The sequence below is a fragment of the Rhinatrema bivittatum genome, chromosome 4 (assembly GCF_901001135.1).
Source record: "Rhinatrema bivittatum chromosome 4, aRhiBiv1.1, whole genome shotgun sequence".
Lineage (NCBI taxonomy): Eukaryota > Metazoa > Chordata > Amphibia > Gymnophiona > Rhinatrematidae > Rhinatrema > Rhinatrema bivittatum.
Window position 1 is genome coordinate 140,959,146 of NC_042618.1, and position 7,410 is coordinate 140,966,555.

A 7,410-nucleotide genomic window follows, 5' to 3' on the forward strand; every position below is an offset into this window, starting at 1 on the left:
AAATATTACACCAGGCCTTAAGACACCAATACACCTCCTATTAGGAAAACAGACCAAGCCAGGCTGCTATAGAGCCCTACACAGAAACTACACGCCAGCAGAAAACCTCACCTGAATCACATGTGATGATCCTCACCTAACAAAGAATAAAGAGACCAAAATGCATAACTAGAAGCATGCAGACAAAAACTGAATTGGAAACATAGAAACATAGAAATGACGGCAGAAGAAGACCAAACGGCCCATCCAGTCTGCCCAGCAAGCTTCACACATTTTTTCTCTCATACTTATCTGTTTCTTTTAGCTCTTGGTTCTATTTCCCTTCCTCCCCCACCATTAATGTAGAGAGCAGTGATGGAGCTGCATCCAAGTGAAATATCTAGCTTGATTAGTTAGGGGGTAGTAGGGGTAGTAACCGCCGCAATAAGCAAGCTACACCCATGCTTATTTGTTTTAACCCAGACTATGTTATACAGCCCTTATTGGTTGTTTTTCTTCTCCCCTGCCGTTGAAGCAGAGAGCTATGCTGGATATGCATCTAAAGTGAAGTATCAGGCACATTTGGTTTGGGGTAGTAACCGCCATAACAAGCCAGCTACTCCCCGCTTTGTGAGTGTGAATCCTTTTTTCTTCTCCCCTGCCGTTGAAGCTATGCTGGGTATGCGTGAAGTATCAGTTTTTCTTCTCCCCTGCCGTTGGAGCAGAGAGCTATGCTGGATGTGCATCGAAAGTGAAGTATCAGGCACATTTGGTTTGGGGTAGTAACCGCCGTAACAAGCCAGCTACTCCCGGCTTTGTGAGTGCAAATCCTTTTTTCCACATTTCCTCTTGCTGTTGAAGCTTAGAGTGATGTTGGAGTCACAGTAACCATGTGTATGTTTATTGAATAAGGGTATTGTGTCCAGGCAGTAGCCATCATTCTGGCGAGTCACCCACTCTTCATTGGCGGCCTCTTGACTTTATGGATCCACAGTGTTTATCCCACGCCCCTTTGAAGTCCTTCACAGTTCTGGTCTTCACCACTTCCTCCGGAAGGGCATTCCAGGCATCCACCACCCTCTCCGTGAAGAAATACTTCCTGACATTGGTTCTGAATCTTCCTCCCTGGAGCTTCAAATCGTGACCCCTGGTTCTGCTGATTTTTTTCTTATGGTAAAGGTTTGTCGTTGCCTTTGGATCATTAAAACCTTTCAAGTATCTGAAAGTCTGTATCATATCTCCTCTGCTCCTCCTTTCCTCCAGGGTGTACATATTTAGATTCTTCAATCTCTCCTCGTACGTCATCCGATGAAGATCCTCCACCTTCCTGGTCGCCCTTCTCTGTACCGCTTCCATCTTGTCTTTGTCTTTTTGTAGATACGGTCTCCAGAACTGAACACAGTACTCCAGGTGAGGCCTCACCAAGGACCTGTACAAGGGAATAATTACTTCCCTTTTCTTACTCGATATTCCTCTCTCTATGCAGCCCAGCATTCTTCTGGCTTTTGCTATCGCCTTGTCGCATTGTTTCGCAGACTTCATATCATTAGACACTATCACCCCAAGGTCCCTCTCCTGCTCCGTGCACATCAGCCTTTCCCCCCCCATCGAATACAGTTCATTCGGATTTCCACTCCCCATATGCATGACTTTGCACTTCTTGGCATTGAATCTCAGCTGCCATATCTTCGACCACTCTTCCAGTTTCCTTAGATCCCGTCTCATTCTCTCCACTCCTTCCGGCGTGTCCACTCTGTTGCAGATCTTAGTGTCATCCGCAAAAAGACAAACCTTACCTTCTATCCCGTCCGCAATGTCGCTCACAAAGATATTGAACAGGACCGGTCCCAACACCGATCCTTGCGGTACACCACTTAAAACCGCTCTCTCTTCAGAGAAGGTTCCATTTACCATCACACATTGTCTTCTGCAACAAGCCAGAGTCTCTGTATGTAGTGTAATAAAGGGAAAAAGAAACATCACCCATCCTTATAAAACAACTCAAGAAATATAAAATCAGTAGCAGTAAAACCATACTAACAAAAAGAACAGATTATTTCGAAACACTGATGAGTGGAATATCCAATAATTAAAAACTCATAAAAAATTTCTAGATACCAATAAAATATTTCAAAATAGCAGACACAAAGACCCAGTAATGAAAAATAAGGATTCAAAAAAGTTTTTGCTCTGCATACCTGGGAACGTTTGATATCCAGGTCTCCTGAGATTGTTTTGAATTAGCAGGAGGAAGGGTGGTTTGCTTGGAACTTTCTCCTCTCTCTCAGTCACATACCAGCACTCTCTCTCACACTGGCTCTCAATTACACACCTATACACACATGCTCTCAGTCACTCACATATACACATGCTTTTTCTCTCACTTATATAGGCTCTTAATTACACATTTACACACATGCTGTCTATCTTTTCAGGCTTACACACACAGGTGTTCAATCACACACATACATGCTGTCTTTTTCTCTCACACACAGACTCTCATTCACATGCTTACAAATATGCTCTCTCTCTTTCTCTCATTTACACACAGGCTCTCAATCACATACTCACATGCTCCCTCACCTAAACCAGCTCTCAATCACACACAGACACACATGCTCTCTCTTTCTCTCATTTACACACAGTCTCTCAATCACATACTCAGATGCTTCCTCACTTAAACCAGCTCTCAATCACACACAAACACACATGCTCTCTCTCTTACATATACACACAGGCTCTTAATCATACATACACATGATCTCTCTCCCACACAAAGGATCTTAATCATACACACATACTCTTTCACACAAACAGGTTTTCAATCACAAACTTACACATACAGGTTCCCAATCGTAAATTTACATTCATGCTCTCTCTCACAGGCAGACTCTCAATCACAGACATACTCTCTTTCACATATACAGGCTCTCAATCATTCACATACATGCTAGCTCACTCACACACAGGATCTAAAACACACATGCTTGCTTGCTTGCTCATTCACTCGCTCTCCTTCCCTCCCTCCCCGGAACTAGCGGCAGCAGCAGCCTCCTCGCAACCCTAACCTCCTTCGTTTTCAGCCCTCGTGCGGAGAAAGGAGCCCCATGGGCCGCAGGGGTTGACATTCTTCATCTTTTTTCTCTGAGCCGTGTGCTCATTCCTCTGGCCGCGTCTCTCTTCTATTCTTTAGGCCGACGCTGACCACACTAGCATGGTCTCTTCTTCCCGCACACGCACCCGCTGCTCTCCACTTCCTCTTCCAGGCCGCGGGGGGGGGGGGGGGCGGGAAGAAGAGACCATGCCCGTGCTGCTGATGCCTCATGATCTGCCGCGTTCTGCCCAGGCTGACAGCATTTTAAGCCCGGGCGGAGGAGCACCGGGGAGCAGCGGGGGACCGGGAAGTGTGGCGACACACCTGCGTGTTCTTGGCGACACACTGGTGTGTCGCAGCACACCGGTTGAGAACCACTGGGTTAGAGCAACTATTCTCAACCGGTGTGTCGCCAACCACCAGCAGGTGTGTTGCAGCTCCCAGTGTCCCACTGCCCTGGTTGTGCTTCCCTTCTCCCCAGGGATGGATTGGCCTATTGGGGGATCGGTCATTCCCGGTAGGCCGATGCAGTTGGTTGTGGAAGGACACTGCATGCTGCCACTGGAGGCCAGGCTGGCGGCGGCTGAAGCGCGGAGTGACGCTGTGTGCCATCGCCAGAGGCCAGGCTAGCGGATGCTGAAGAGCGGAGGCCACGCTTATTGGGCCAAACAATGAGAAGAGGTTCCACATGAGACAGGAAACTTAATTGTGTGTGTATGTGAGTGGCAGCTTGTGTGTGAGATAGAATAGGTGCCTAGTTGCATGAATGGCAGCTTTGTGTGTGTGTGGTTGAAAGGGTGCCTGGGTGCATGAGTGGCAGCTTTGTGTGTGAGTGTGGTAGAATGTGTGGCTGGGTGCATAATTGGCAGCTTTGTGTTTGTGTGGTACAATGGGTGCCTGAGTGGCAGCTTTGTGTGTGTGTGTGTGTGTGTGTGGTAGAATGGGTGCCTGGGTGCATTAGTGAGAACTTGTGTGTGTGGTAGAATGGGAGCGAGAGCATTTGTGTGATTGAGAGCTTGTAAGTAAGTGAGAGAGCATATGTGTGACTGAGAGAGAGACTGCTCGGAGGTGATGTGTTTCTGTGAGAGAGAGAGAGAGACTGGTCAGGGAGGTGACTGGTGCATGAGAGAGAGACAAAGACTGTCAGGGAGTTTGTGACAGAGAGAATAGTTAGGGAGGTGACTGGTGTGAGAGAGACAGAGACTGGTCAGAGAAGTGTGTGTGAGAGAGACAGGGAGGTGACTGGTGTGTGTGAGAGAGACAGACTGGTCAGGGAGGTGACTGGTGTCTGTGTGTGAGAGACAGACTGGTCAGGGAGGTGACTGATGTGTATGAGACACAGACTGTGTGTGAGTGACTGGTTGTGGGTCCTAAGGAAAAGGACCATGAAGACAGATCTTCAGCAGCCACTGCTGCTTCTGGTGTGTGCTATTGGCCTGCAAGGGAAAGGAGTAGGAGAGTTGCTGGAGAGGGTAAGTAAAGGTAGCATTTTAAGTTTATTTTTCTTGATTGACTGCCATTTTAATTATTGGGTATTATGTGATGTGTCTGCTGATTATGGGGATCTATAGCGGCTTGGCTTATTCTGTTCTCCTAATCGGAGGTGATTTAGTGTTTAGGGCCTGATTTAATATTTGTAGTGTTGCCTTTTCATAGGATTGTTACGGTTTGAGTGTGTTCTATAATACATGCGTAGCTTTGTGCGGATTAGTTTGTGTGCATTATTGCAGATCCTGGGACTATGTTAGGTGCTATATTTCTCTTTCCATTTCAAAAGGTTTGCACTGAATGCAGAGTGGCTTTTTTGGTTTTCCATTCCAGTTTGTCTCCATACTTATAATTTGTAGTCTTTCTGTACTTAGTGAAGGTCAGTTCTGTGTGTGTGCCCAAAGTGAGGTATTTTACTAGCATGTAGGCATTTGTATCAATCTTATTTGTTGTGTTTTCTCAATAGGATATGCATTGGTGGTAAATTACTGTCTTTTCATAAGGAGGGCTATTGTGCCTGGTAGTAAAGGGAGTTTGTTTTGCTTTTACTGAGATGTTATCAGAACCAGAATATCTTTTTTGCAGGTGGGACTGTGGGAGTGCACTCATTGTTGGGGGTTGAGGGGGTTCCTGTGGATGCAGAGTGCATGTTTACATTTAGTCCCGTGACGGTCACATGTTCAATGTGTTACGCATGTGAGAACCATCTGGCAAGTGTGTCCAGGCTGAAAAATGGTTGAGAATCACTGGGTTAGAGACCTTCCCACTCCCACCCCCAGTGGTAAATTTAATGGTAATGAAGAAATTAGCTAATACCACTCAATGCAGAGAGGTGTGCTGGGTTAACTTGTGTTTTCTTAGTGCTGGAAACTTACCTTCTGATCAGAGGTGGAGTAATTTCCAAGGCTAGTTTAGTCTATGGGCACAAACGTGAGTTCTGGTGCTGGGACCTGTACTCGGGATTTTTGTGTGCATAAATCCTATTTTATACGCAGAAAACATGGTTTATGTGCATATATCATGTTTTTATGTGTACTAAGCATTTTTAATGTACATTTTTAGGTTAATGTGCTTTTTTAACTCCCAATGCATTAGCATACCACTAGCTTACTGCATTGTGAGTTACAAATTTTTTTGCATGTATTGGGGCCGATGCAATAATCTTCACGGAAAGCACGCATGGCGTCCGCAAGGGGGGCGTCATGCAATATGTAAATTAAGGGGGTCGCACTAGGAAGGAGGAACTAGGATCACTTGCGCGACCTTAGCGCCTCCTTGCTAACGTGACCTGCCATGGCTGCCGGTTATGAAGACCAACGCCGTAAACTCGGCCTCGGTTTTCATAACCAGCCACCCGCCAGTGAGTCTGCCGAGTATTTTTTGTTTTTTTACTTTAAAAAAGAAGTACAAAAAGCATTTTTTTCTGCTTTTCTGTACTTCTTTTCAATGTGCTCAGCTATTAACGCCTGCTCCAGGCAGGCGTTAATACCTGAGCGATAAATGTGCGGTTGAGACGCACATTTATCTTTTTGCATTTGCATGTGATGAGCGCTAACTCATTCACTCCGGGTCGGACACGCATTAAATAGGCATTAATCCCCGTATTGCATTAGGGGGTGGATTAGCGCCTATTTAACCCACGTTCAACAGTGGGTTAAACAGTGTGCTCGGCTGAGCGCACTGTATTGCTTCGGCCCCATTGTGCACTGAATTTCAGCCCAATATTTAACACTCAGCTTATTACATCAGCCCCAAAGGAAGTAACTCAGAAAGGCTCCCCAATCTTGTGGGGCTCACTCCTTATCGCTTCCCTGGCTATTACTGTGGCTTTCATGTCCAGCCCTCTTCCCTGAGTGCACTCCCGAAGTCCCACCTATTCCCAGCCCAGCTCTCAGAAATAAACAACATAGTGGTAATCCAAGCAGAAAAAAAAAGGCTCCTCAATTTACTGCCTCGTACCCCACTGCTTTCCCGGCTGCTGGTGTGACTTTTCTTTCTGGCCCCCTGATGGAGGCAAATTGTAGCTTGAAATGGCCCTTGTCATGTTTATCCTCCCTCCAGACCCTTGCTTTTATCTGTCACGGCCCAGCTGTAGGTCATGGTTCTGCCAGCTGTCTTGCAGTACCCTGCCGGCTTGTATGCCACTCTTGCAGCTCCTGCAAAATCCAGAAGAGCTTTTACAGGGAACTACCACCCCAAAGTAAGTCACTAAAAAATAAAAGGGGGAGGAACAGTAAACTATTTACATTCGCAGAGCCACAATCTGGATCTGATGTAATAAAGCTGAGCCTTAAAACTGTGTACCGTAATTCAGCACACAGTTTCTTAATGCACATGCAAAAAAAAATGCTCTTTAACTTCTGATGAAGTAAGTTAATGATATACTAAAGAATTGTGAGTTTATAAAAGTGCAATAACAGGCTTATTTCTCAAATGCTTTTGGCTGCAAGATTCACCATAGCTAGTCAATGGAAGGACTTCCCTATAATTATGAATAACACAAGTATTTAAAGTGGTTTAAATAGCAAAATGGCTGTTTCACTTAAAGAAAAATGTAAATATGGGGAAGGTTTGGGGATTACTATTTGAATGGGGTATGAAGTGCACCTTGGATCTTTTAATGATTTTTTTTATTGATCTTTTAATGATCTTGCAGAGGTTTTACAATACTTTTTTAGTTTTTCTTGATCACTAACTTCTCAATATTTTGTTGTGGAATTTAGAATTTTTGTGTCAATAGTAATCTGTCTTCTCTAATAAGGTCATTCATCAAGATGCGTTAGGGCCTCATCGCGTGATAAAAGAGGTCTAACGTGCAATAGACGTGCAATGTTTATCGCAATGCGTGT